General features: G+C 44.5%; 1 non-coding gene across 1 annotated transcript; it reads right to left on the reverse strand.

Moving 5' to 3' along the window:
* Positions 1–6048: 6048 nt before the first annotated feature.
* On the reverse strand, positions 6049–6170 carry LOC112438022 (small nucleolar RNA SNORA26). The gene has a single exon (XR_003026527.1). It is a non-coding gene; the product is annotated as a small nucleolar RNA SNORA26 (small nucleolar RNA).
* Between the last annotated feature and the right edge of the window lie 5416 nt (positions 6171–11586).

Genomic DNA, 11586 nt, shown 5'->3' on the forward strand with positions numbered 1-11586 from the left:
CTAGCATACCTGGCAAATTTTTAATTTATTTTTTGGGCAGAGACAGGGTCTTGCTATGTTGCTCAGGCTGGTCTCAAATTCCTGGCCTCAAGTGATTCACCTGTCTCGGCCTTGCAAAGTGTTGGGATTACAAGTGTGAACCACAGTACCTGGCCAAAATACACTGTTAAAAGAAAAAAGTATGCTCCAGAACAGTATGGTGTTTTCAAAAGCAATGCTCTAGACAAAAAGGGGTATATAGGCACAGAGATATGTTGGTAGATGCACGAAACATTTCTGGAATAAGTCCTAAGAAATAAACAGTGTTTACCTCTGGGGAGTGCAGCTGGGAGTCTGGGGTGAGAGACCTCTTTCTTTGTTGTATATCCAATCTGCTGTACAGTAGGTACTCCCCAGTACAGTATAGTGGCTTGGAATCTGTCATCCTGATTGGTCTGTGCCCTAGTTGCAACAGTCATTAAATATTTTGAATGTCACTCCTTTTACTGTTTGAACAACAACAACAACAACAAAACGCACAAAAAACAAAAAATACTACATGCATGCATCACTTTCTTTCTTTTCTGTTTTTTTTGAGACGGAGTTTCGCTCTTGTTGCCCAAGCTGGAGTGCAATGGTGCCATCTCGGCTCACTGCAACCTCCATCTCCCAGGTTCAAACCATTCTCCTGCCTCAGCCTCCCGAGTAGCTGGGATTACAGATGCCTGCCACTGCGCCCTGGTAATTTTTTGTATTTTTAGTAGATATGGGGTTTCACCATGTTGGTCAGGCTGTTCTTGAACTCCTGACCTCAGGTGGTACACCTGCCTTGGCCTCCCAAAGTGCTGGGATTACAGACATGAGCCACTATGCCCGGTCATCACTTTTGTATTTAAAAACAAACTAGTGGCTGGGTGCAGTGGCTCACGCCTATAATCCCAGCACTTTGGGAGGCCGAGGCGGTCAGATCATGAGGTCAGGAGTTTGAGACCAGCCTGGCCAACATGGTGAAACCCCGTCTCTACTAAAAATACAAAAAATTAGCTGGGTGTGGTGGCACACACCTGTAATCCCAGCTACTTGGGAGGCTGAGGCAGGAGAATCACTTGAACCCGGGAGGCGGAGGTTGCAGTGAGCTGAGATCGCGCCATTGCACTCCAGCCAGGGCGACCAAGCAAGACTCCATCTCAAAAAATAAAAGAAAGAAAGAGAGAAAGAAAGAAAGAAAGAAAGAAAGAAAAACAAACTAGCTATAGAGAGAACACTGATCTCCTAGAGCCCCCATTTGCTGAATAACAAGCCTCCTTGTTTCATTTTTCACAAACATTTCTTCCCTCTGTTCTCTCCACTGGGTCTATGAACAAGGGTTTGCTCTCTGTTGGTGCTTTGGCGTTCTTCTGCAGATATATTCACAAGAAGTCATCTTGGTTCACAGCCTCATGATGAAGAGGGCTCAGGGGCCAGAGGGCTGATTATGGTTCTAATTTGCAATTATACAGTGATTTTTCACACTGCTCATGAATGCTGACTTCCTCCCTGTTTGGGTTGGAGAGTTAGAGGGATCTGATTTGATTGAAGCAGTATAGGCTGTGATTATCATAAGAATTTGGCATAGTAAATTGAATTGGGAAGTATTGGGCAACAAATGTAAATTATTTCCTTTCATTTGTCACTCCTACACAACTGTATATTTACTGTTTGTGGCTGACCCTGTGTAGAAAAGTGAAATGACTTAATCCTAATGCCTTTGAAATGGGAACTGTTGAGACACCTGAGTGGTCTCTTTAAATTCAAGATGCAAACAGATTGCGCTGCTGTTTGGAGGGAGCATGGAGCCGAAACAATATCCCTGGAGTCTAGTAGTTTTTTTTTTTTTTTTAAAGTTCAAGTGCTCTAGGCCCACCTACTGTGGTTCTAGATGGATGTTTTAAATATTTGCATTTTAAAATATTTTAAAAACTCTTATTTCTGTGTAATAAAAAAGTTCGGCCAGGCGCAGTGGCTCATGCCCATAATCCCAGCACATTGGGAGGCCGAGATGGGCAGATCACCAACGGTCAGGAGTTTGAGACCAGCCTGGTCTACTTGGTGAAACCCCGTCTCTACTGAAAATACAAAAAAAAAAAAAAAAAAAAAAAAAAGCTGGGTGTGGTGATGGGTGCCTGTTATCCCAGCTACTGGGGAGGCTGAGGCAGGAGAATTGCTTGAACCTGGGAGGTGGAGGATGCAGTGAGCTGAGATCGTGCCACTGCACTTCAGCCTGGATGAAAAAATGAAAACGTTGGCTTGCCTTTGTCCTGGGTTCTTAGAAGGTAGATAACCTGTAAATAATTGGAATTTTCTGAATGAGAAGAGTGTCTTTGTTTTTCATGGTGGACCTCGATAGTTTAAGCTAATGAGATGACTCAATATGGGAGCGGGCCACATTAGGAAGAACCATGGTGTGATTAGAGGGATGGGGTTTTTAGCCATGTGATATCACTCCTCAGAGGAAGAGGAAACGGGGCATAGCCAATGATTCAATCGATCGCTTCTACAAAGTAAGACCCCAATAAAAGCTCTAGACACCGTAATTTAGGTGAGCTTCCCTGATTGGCAATACCTTGTGTATTGTCACATATTAATGTGCGGGGAGGGCAATAAGCCCTGACTCCACTAGGAGAAGACAATGGAAGTTTTGCATCTGGAACCCTCTCAGACCTTGGCCTATGTATTCTCCTTGTGGCTGGTTCTGATTCATATCCTTGTGCTATAATAAAACTACAATTGTAAGGACAGAACTTTCCTGAGTTCTGTGAGTCATTCTAGTGAGTTATCAAACTTGAGGGGGTAACGAGCACTCCCGAGTTTGTAGCCAGTTGATCAGATGTGAGAGTGGCCTGGGGACCCCCAAACTTGCAGCTGGTGTCTGAAGTGAAGGCAGTCTTCTGGAGGATTATACCCATGGCTTGTGAAGTTTGGCCTAACTCTGGATAGTTGGTCTTAGAAGTCATTGCAATTTCTTTAACTTTTTATCTTGAAAAATTTAAAACTTAAAGAAAATTTGCAAGTGTAGTACAATGAATACCCATATACTTTTCACTTAGAGTCTCCAATTTGTTAATGCATTCCCATATTTGTGTCATTTCTCTCTTTCTGTATATACTTTTTTTTTTCCTGAACCAATTGAAAGTTGCAAACATGTCATCCCTAAACACTCCAGTACATACCTCCTGAGAACCAGGACATTCTCCTACATAATTCCAATAGCATGATCACTCACAAGAAATTTAGCATTGATACAATAATATTATCTAATATGTTTCAATTTTCCCTATTGTCCTTAAAATAACCCTTATAATTTTTTCCTTTCAATTTAGGAGGATCCAGTCAAAGGTCATGTATTCCTTTGGTTGTTATGTCTCCTTGGTTTCCTTAAATCAAGATTCCAGAACTGTCTCCTTGTTTTTTTTTGTTTTTGAGACAGAGTCTTGCTCTGTTGCCCAGATAGGAGTACAGTGGCACGATCTTGGCTCACTGCAACCTCCACCTCCCGGGTTCAAGCAATTCTCCTGCCTCAGCCTGCCCAGTAGCTGAGATTACAGGCGCCTGCCACTGTGCTTAGCTAATTTTTGTATTTTTAATAGAGACGGGGTTTCACCATGTTGGCCAGGCTAGTCTGGAACTCCTGACCTTTCAGGTGATCCTCCCGCCTCGACCTCCCAGAGTGCTGGGATTACAGGCGTGAGCCACTGCGCCTGGCCTGTCTCCTTGTTTTTGTTTTTTGTTTTTTTTTTTTGAGACAGAGTCTCTCTCTGTCACCCAGGCTGGAGTGCAGTGGCGCGGATCTCGGCTCACTGCAAGCTCCGCCTCCCGGGTTCATGCCATTCTCCTGCCTCAGCCTCCCGAATAGCTGGGACTACAGGCGCCCACCACCACGCCCAGCTAATTTTTTGTATTTTTAGTAGAGACGGGGTTTCACTGTGTTACCCAGGATGGTCTCAATCTCCTGACCTTGGATTACAGGCGTGAGCCACCGTGCCCAGCCTTGTTTTTTATTTTAATTTAATTTAATTTTGTCTGTAATGAAATTGACACTTTTGAAAGGGCCACACTACCTGACTTGTATATTGCTCCGTAATCTCAATTTGTCTGATTGTTTTCTCATAATTAGATTCAGATTATATATCCTTAGCAAGAATACAAACTATGTAGATGATGTGTTGATGAAAAGTTTGTACTAGTGTGATGTCAACCAAGATGGCAGAGTAGAAGATCCCTTGGCATCACTCCTCTCAGAAAAATACAACTAGAAACTGTTCAAGACCAGAATACCACCCTGAGTTCACCAACACACCAACACTTGGAGGAGAAGTGGAGAAAACCCTGGACGAACAGAATTGAGAAAATCTGTGACCGGTAAGGGAAGTCATCATTTCAGACTGTGCTGTCCCCTCCCCTAACCAGGCAGAATGCTACAGACAGAGAATTTCCCCCAATCCATTGTTTCAGGAGTTAGAGGAGGGAATTGGGGGTGGATGTTTGATCTCTCCATGGTCTGGGAATCTGCAAGGGAAGCCCACTCTGGTCCTGTCCCATGGGAACCTTTGGGAGTGCTGGGAGGGCTGAACCACCTGGGATGACTTAGAGACAAAGAGCAGGATGCCGATTGCAGCACTGGCACTTGGATCTTGGTGGCTACTCTGTGCTCTGATTGGTGGGGATGCCATGTTGAAGAGACTGGCTGGAGTCATAGTGCTGCAGGGGCACAGTCCATGGAAAGGCCCAAATGCCTGGCTGGATTTTCCACAATGCCCAGGTACTCGCAGAAAGCGTTTCCTTGGCCCGGAGACAACTAAAAGGTCAGGATTAAGTTCCAGTACCTGCTTAAGTCTTCCCCATACTGAGAAACTATGGCAGGGTGGCCATATAGTTCTGGGGCAACATTTAGCCTCCTGTGTTTACTATAAGTTTTCCCTAGACCAAGAAACAATGACAAAGCAACAATTTTGCTCCAGTGCAGTGTTTTAGTTCTGGTGCTCACTGTAAGTCCTCCCCAGAATGGGCAGAAACAACAGGCCAGCATTTAAATTCCAATACTAAGTAGTAAAGGTCTAAAACAAGCAAAGAACACCTGCAAAAACTAGAAGAGGTGCCTGTTTCCTCAGATATGCAAACATCAGTGTAAAGATGTAAAGACTGTGAAAACTCAGGGAAATATGACATCACCAAAAAAAACCAACAAAGTTCTAACAACAGGCCCAGAAGAATTGAAGATCTATGAAATGTGAGACAGAGAATTCAGAATCCTCTTAAACAAGTTAAGGGAATCATAAGAAAATACAAATAGAAAATTAAATAAAACTTGGAAAACAGGGTGGGTGTGGTGGCTCACACCTGTAATCCCAGCACTTTGGGAGGCCGAGGCAGGTAGATCACAAGGTCAGGAGTTCAAGACCAGCCTGGCCAACATGGCGAAACCCCGTCTCTACTAAAAATACAAAAATTAGCCAGGCGTGGTGGTGCGCACCTGTAATCCCAGCTACTTGGGAGGCCGAGGCAAGAGACTCACTTGAACCCAGGAGGCAGAGGTTGCAGTGAGCTGAGATCGTGCCACTGCACTCCAGCCTGGGCAACAGGGTGAGACTCAGTCTCAAACAAACAAACAAACAAACAAACAAACTTGGAAAACAATCGAGGAACAAAATTAGAAATTTGACAAAGACATAGGAATAATTTAAAAAATCGGATAGAAATTCTAGGAATACAGACTAGAATAACTGAACTGAAAAACGCATTAGATAGCTTCAACAGCAGACTTGATCAAACTGAGGAAAGAATTAGCAAGCTTGAAAACAAAATATATGAAATTATCCAATCAGAGGGTAAAAAGAAACGTTTGGACTGAAAAAGAGAAAAAGTACATCAGCAGTGAGGTGCAAGTATATCACACACGGCACATAGAAGAACTGCATGGGCCAAGGGCCACAACTTGTGGTGGAGACAGTTTTACAGAGCAGGAATGTTGGAGTTACCTGAGGCTCATTTCTTATTCTCCTCTTCTTTTTCTTTTTCTTTTTTTTTTTCTTCAGCTGTGTTTCCAGACATGATTCAAAGAGGAATTTTGCAATATCATTTCTGAGTTTTACGGAAACTTACTTTACCTTTCTGTGTTAGGCTCTTAAAGCATTGTGTCAACCTTAAAAGGACACAGGAAAGGGCATGTCACTTTTCTGACACCATCTAATCCCAGCTCATTCCAAGGCTAAGAGGGTTTTCACATGTCCATCTCTAGCCCAGCCTGCTTCCCTAAACACAGTCCTGATACTCAGCTACTTACTTTCATCTCAAAGGTGGTCTCAAAGATCCCTCATGCTAACATGTTCAGCATTCAACTCTTGAGTCTCTACACCAGTCTCCTTCCCCCCAGCATGAGTCTACATCTCCATGAGTCTACACCACCACCCACTCAGTTATGTGAGCTAGAAACCTGGACATCATCCTTGATGCCAGCTTCTTTTCCCCCTCCTGTAGCCAGTCCATCACCAAGTCCCGCTGTTTTGACCACCTAAATAATGATCAAATCCATTCATTCTCTCCATCTACTCTACTACCAGCTTAGTCCAAGCCATGATTCTACTACACCCTCCTAGCAGATCTCTTGGCTTCCACACAGGCACACTTCTGAATCTCATCTCCATACAGCAACCAAAATATCTCTTAAGAGTGTAAATCTGATCACCTGTTCCCCTACTTAGGACCCTTTAATGGATTCTTACTGCTCTTTCAAAAAAGAAAAAAATCTTTTCTCAGGCTCCTGGCCACTGTCCATAGCATTCAAGTATACCATTCTTCCTCTTGTTGTCTGCACTGCTGCTACACTGTCTTTCTGTTTCTTAAACCCCAAACAATTCCTCTCCCTTCCTTCTTCCCAAGACACACACACACACACACACACACACTCATTCCCTTCACGTGTGTTCTTCCTTCATGTCTTTGCTCATCAGTCCCTTCACTCATGGAAGCCCCCTCTTATACACTCTTAGAATACTCTATTTTTTACTCTGAGCCCTTATTACAGATAATATTTCTACGGTTGTTCAACATTTCATTCAGATCTGCCTTTCCTACTTCCAAGCTCCAAAGGACAATGATCACATCTGTCTTCTTCCTCTGGGTAGCCTTATCACGTAGCACAGTGCCTGGCACTAAGTGAACTCTCAATAAATATTTGGGGGTGCATGAATCATCTCTAGAAGGCCCAGTGAGAATTCCAAAGGGCATGTGCACCCATGCAAACATTAAGGAATTTATTCCGTACTCTCTTATAATCTTGGTAAGTTTGATAAAATATTATCTATTTTATCTGCTCAGTCTGACTTCAAAAGTCCATGGGGGAAATTTTTATTTCAAAGCACTTCCTATACTTAAACTTTTGAAAAGGAAGAACGACTAGTATTTCTCCCATATTTCCATTCTGTCTTGAGCCATCTAAGCTCAGAGGTTGGCCAAGGCAGCAAATGAAGTGAGAGGCCATTGATATGCAAATATGATCATTATCACGGAAGGCCACACCCCAGAACTTGATCTCAGCGCTTTCACAGCCAAAGCCAATTTACATTAAAAAAATTAATTTTCCAAACTTGAATTTAATTTCCAAAGCTAAAATGCATAGAAATTAAACTATGAAAACATTGCATTTTCAATAGAACACATTGCTATTTTTTTGGAGTGAGAGTTGGCTGTCTTCCAACAATTAGGTTCTGTTTGGCTTGTGAAAGAGGTTCTGGGTTGTTAAGGATGGATACTCTTGACCTTGGACTGACCTCTGCAGTTTCCCTGGAGCATGGACAGCCAAGCAGTAAAGTAGATGCTGGTGGAGATATTGCTACTGTTTTTGAGAAATGGAAGCTGAGACCCAGAAAGACCATGTGATATATTGGAGACTCAAATCTAAGTCTTCAGATTCTAAGTACTGAGGTCCTTTCTCAACATTTTCTCTTAAAATGTTTGGCTCTTTAGGGCAGAGCCCAGACTCACCAATGCCACACATGCCTCCCATTTGCCTGCTAGATTTTAGAGCTTTGGAATGGATCTGCCATCTCATAGAAAAGAGGTAAAGCAAATTCCTTCCAGGTCATAGCAAGAGGGTGGGGTGTCCTTTAACTGTCCTGATGCCTAAATTTGGTTTTACACAAAATCCCCAAGATGCTGTAAAATCACTTTTGTAGCTGGATGCCAGGGTCAGAATTGATGACTTGAGAGGCAGAGGAGCAGAGCTTCTGCTATGATCTCAGGAAAATGAGATGTGGCTGCTGAAGCCCAGAGCTTGGCTCCCAGCAAACCTCAGCCCTGGTTGCCAATGCCATCTCCCACTGCTGATGGATGATGGCCCACTGGCTCCTGCACCTGTGGATAGCTCTGATTTCTGCTTTCAACCTGTAGCCACGTAGCCTTTGGATTAAAATATTGTCCTCTGATTCAGATGATTCTTTTCTTCTCTGCAACAGGGCCACTGTAGGACATATATAGTAGTTAGCAGTGCAGGTTTTGCTGCTCACTAGCTCTCTGGTCTTCAGCAAATGATATCTTTTTTTTTTTTTTGAGATGGAGTCTCGCTCTGTCTCCCAGGCTGGAGTGCAGTGGCACCATCTCGGCTGACTGCAAGCTCTGCCTCCTGGGTTCAAGCCATTCTTCTGCCTCAGCCTTCTGAGTAGCTGGGACTACAGGCACCCGCCACCACGCCTGGCTAATTTTTTTTTTTTTTTTTTTGTATTTTTAGTAGAGACGGGGTTTCACCATGTTAGCCAGGATGGTCTCAATCTCCTGACCTTGTGATCCGTCTGCCTCGGCCTCCCAAAGTGCTGGGATTATAGGCGTGAGCCACCGCTCCCAGCCACAAATGACATCTTTGATCCTTGGTTTCCCCTTCTTTATTAATAGACTCTGTAAAGAAGGTTTCCTGTGTGCTGGTTACCCACTGGTCTGAGTTTGGTGAGACAGAACACCCATGCTCACAACAAGTTAAGTAAACAAGCTTATTACTTACAGATAGGCAGGCAGCAAGGGACAACAGAAACCGAGGATTCATTGCCACCCAGTCCTCCAAGGTTCAGGAAAGCTGCCTGGGTGGATGGAGTCTCAACTGCATGTGCTCCACTTTCATAGCAGCTGAGGGACCTCAGAAAGCAGCCCACACTGAGTTTTATACCTCGGGGTTACAAGACCCTCTGGGCTAAGCCTGGAAGGACATCTCGTTTCTAGGGAGGGATTGGAACAGAGCCTGGACTGTCCTGACCAGCTCCCCTCTTATCTCAGGATGTTTTATTTCCAGCATGTCCTGCAGTTATTCTTGAGAACTACAGATAAGAAATGGGGGGAGAACTGTCTTGGTCTAAGGCCACCCAGAGAACTGTGCTGCAGATCCCACATCTAGAGTTCTCTTGAGGGTCAAATGAGATATCATAATGGGAAATGCTTAGCTTAGTACCTGATATGCAGCATTTTAAAAAAGGTAGTTATTAAGTTAGAAAAGGGACTATCTGCAGGATCCCTGCATGGGGAGAATGCATGGGGACGCTGCATGCAGATGCTTAGGAATGCTTTGTGACAAACAACATCATGGGAGGTGGCAGCTCAAGAAAGTTGATCATACTTGTGCTTTTGAAACCTTGTGAGCAGTGTTAAAGCAGAAATATGAAAGGGAAAACCTTTACATGACAGCTTTCTATGTTTTATTGACATCCTGGCTAAGCTGGCTCCCTGACCTGGGTCTGGTTGACTCAGAGCTGGTGAACAATCATTATCTTGCACAAGGATGCACTAGGAAGGACCACACTCTAGCCCAGCTGGTCATGCAGTCATGTTGGGAAGTGCTGGTTGGCCCAAGGAAGCCATTCCTGATGGATCAGAGGAAAAGGGAAGGGAGAAGTAAATATGAAAAGAAGCTCAAGCCCAGGCTATGACCAGGAGAGCCAATCCTTCATTTGGAGCGCCACTCTTTCTTTGCCCAGAAACCTGCAGGTACATGCAAGTCCCTGGGAGTGGCTCCAGGAAGCCCCCCTTGGGCTATATGTTGCTTTTTTTGAGTTAGACTCTCTGGCATAGACTTTGTCTTTGAAAGAGGATTTGTAAGTCGCTGTTTATTTATTCTTTTACTCATTCATTCCACATTCATAGAGCACTGGATTAGTCAGGTTCTCCAGAGAAATAGAACCAACAGAAATAGAACCAAAGACATGCATTATAAGAAATTGTCTTACATGATTATGGAGGCTGACGTGTCCCAAGATCTGCAGGGTGAGTTGGCAAGCTGGAGGCCCAGGAGAGCCAATGGTGTAGTTGTGGTCTGAAGGCTAGCAAGCTTGAGACCAAAAAAAAGTTGATGTTTCAGCTCTAGCATAAAGGCAGGAAAAACTCAAAGTCCAGTTTGAAGACTGCTGAGTAGGAATAATTCCCTCTTATTTGGGAGAGGATCAGCCTTTTTTTCTATTCAGGCCTTCAACTGATAGGACAAGGCCCACTCACACTGGGGAGAGCCAACCTAATTTACTCAGCTCACTGGTTTAAATGTTAATCTCGTTCAAAAACACCCTCACAGACACACCTGGAATAATGTTTGACCAAATATCTGGGCACCCTATGGCCCAGTTAAGTTGAGACATAAAATTAATCATCACAGGGACCAACAATGTGTCAGGCATATTCCAAGACACCAGGGACACAGCAGAGAACAAACAAACATGAGCCCTGCCTTCATGGAGTTTACCCTTTAGAGGGAGGGTGGATCAAAAATCAAGTCAACGAATAAGACTTTTAGTGAAGGATGAGCATTATGATCAAGGGTGGCTGTTTCATTTTGGTGATCAGGGAGGACTTTTCTGGGCAGGTGACACTTGAATGGAGACCTAATGACATAAAGGAGCTGGCCATAGAACGTGCTGGGGGTAGTGGGGTGTGTTCTAGGCAGGGGAGTAACCAGGCAGGACTGAGCTTGGTGAATCTCAGGAACAGAAGGCTGGTGGGGGGAGCATGGTTCCGGGTGGGGGCAGGGTAGGGGGGCAGTGGGGGACCGGAGAAGGCAGAGGACAGATCATGCAGAGCCTGTAGGCTGGGGAAGGAGGCTGCGTGTTATTCATTCGGCCTGCTGACTCACCCCAGTCCTTGGCTAGGATGCTCTGAACTCAACCCTGCTGAAGGACCAGGATCTAAAAGTGTCCCTTCCCTCAGCAACGATGCCCACACTTCTGTGCCTTTGCACAAGCTGTTCTCTCTGCTGGGATGCCTTCCCCATGTTCTCTGTCCAGAGATTGCCCATTTATCCTTTAAGACCCAGCTTACATTGCACCCCCTCTCCAAAGCCTTTCCAGGATTTTCTGGGCAGTGAGCCAGCCTCTCCTCTGTGCAGCCATAGTCCTTTGTAAATACACTAACGCTCACATTGATTAGCTGCATTGTCATTTTATAGTTCTGAGCCTCTCTCATCCTCCTCTGCTTGTCAGGGCCAGTGTCTAATCCTCTATCTGTCCCCAGCATCCAGTCCATATTGACCATATGAATGTGTGCTGAAGGTTCTGATTGAACCTTAGGGCTGGCTCTCTCCAGCTTCAATCTTCCTTGCCATCTCCT

The sequence above is a fragment of the Pan paniscus genome, chromosome 21, assembly GCF_029289425.2.
Source record: "Pan paniscus chromosome 21, NHGRI_mPanPan1-v2.0_pri, whole genome shotgun sequence".
NCBI classification, from domain to species: Eukaryota; Metazoa; Chordata; class Mammalia; order Primates; family Hominidae; genus Pan; species Pan paniscus.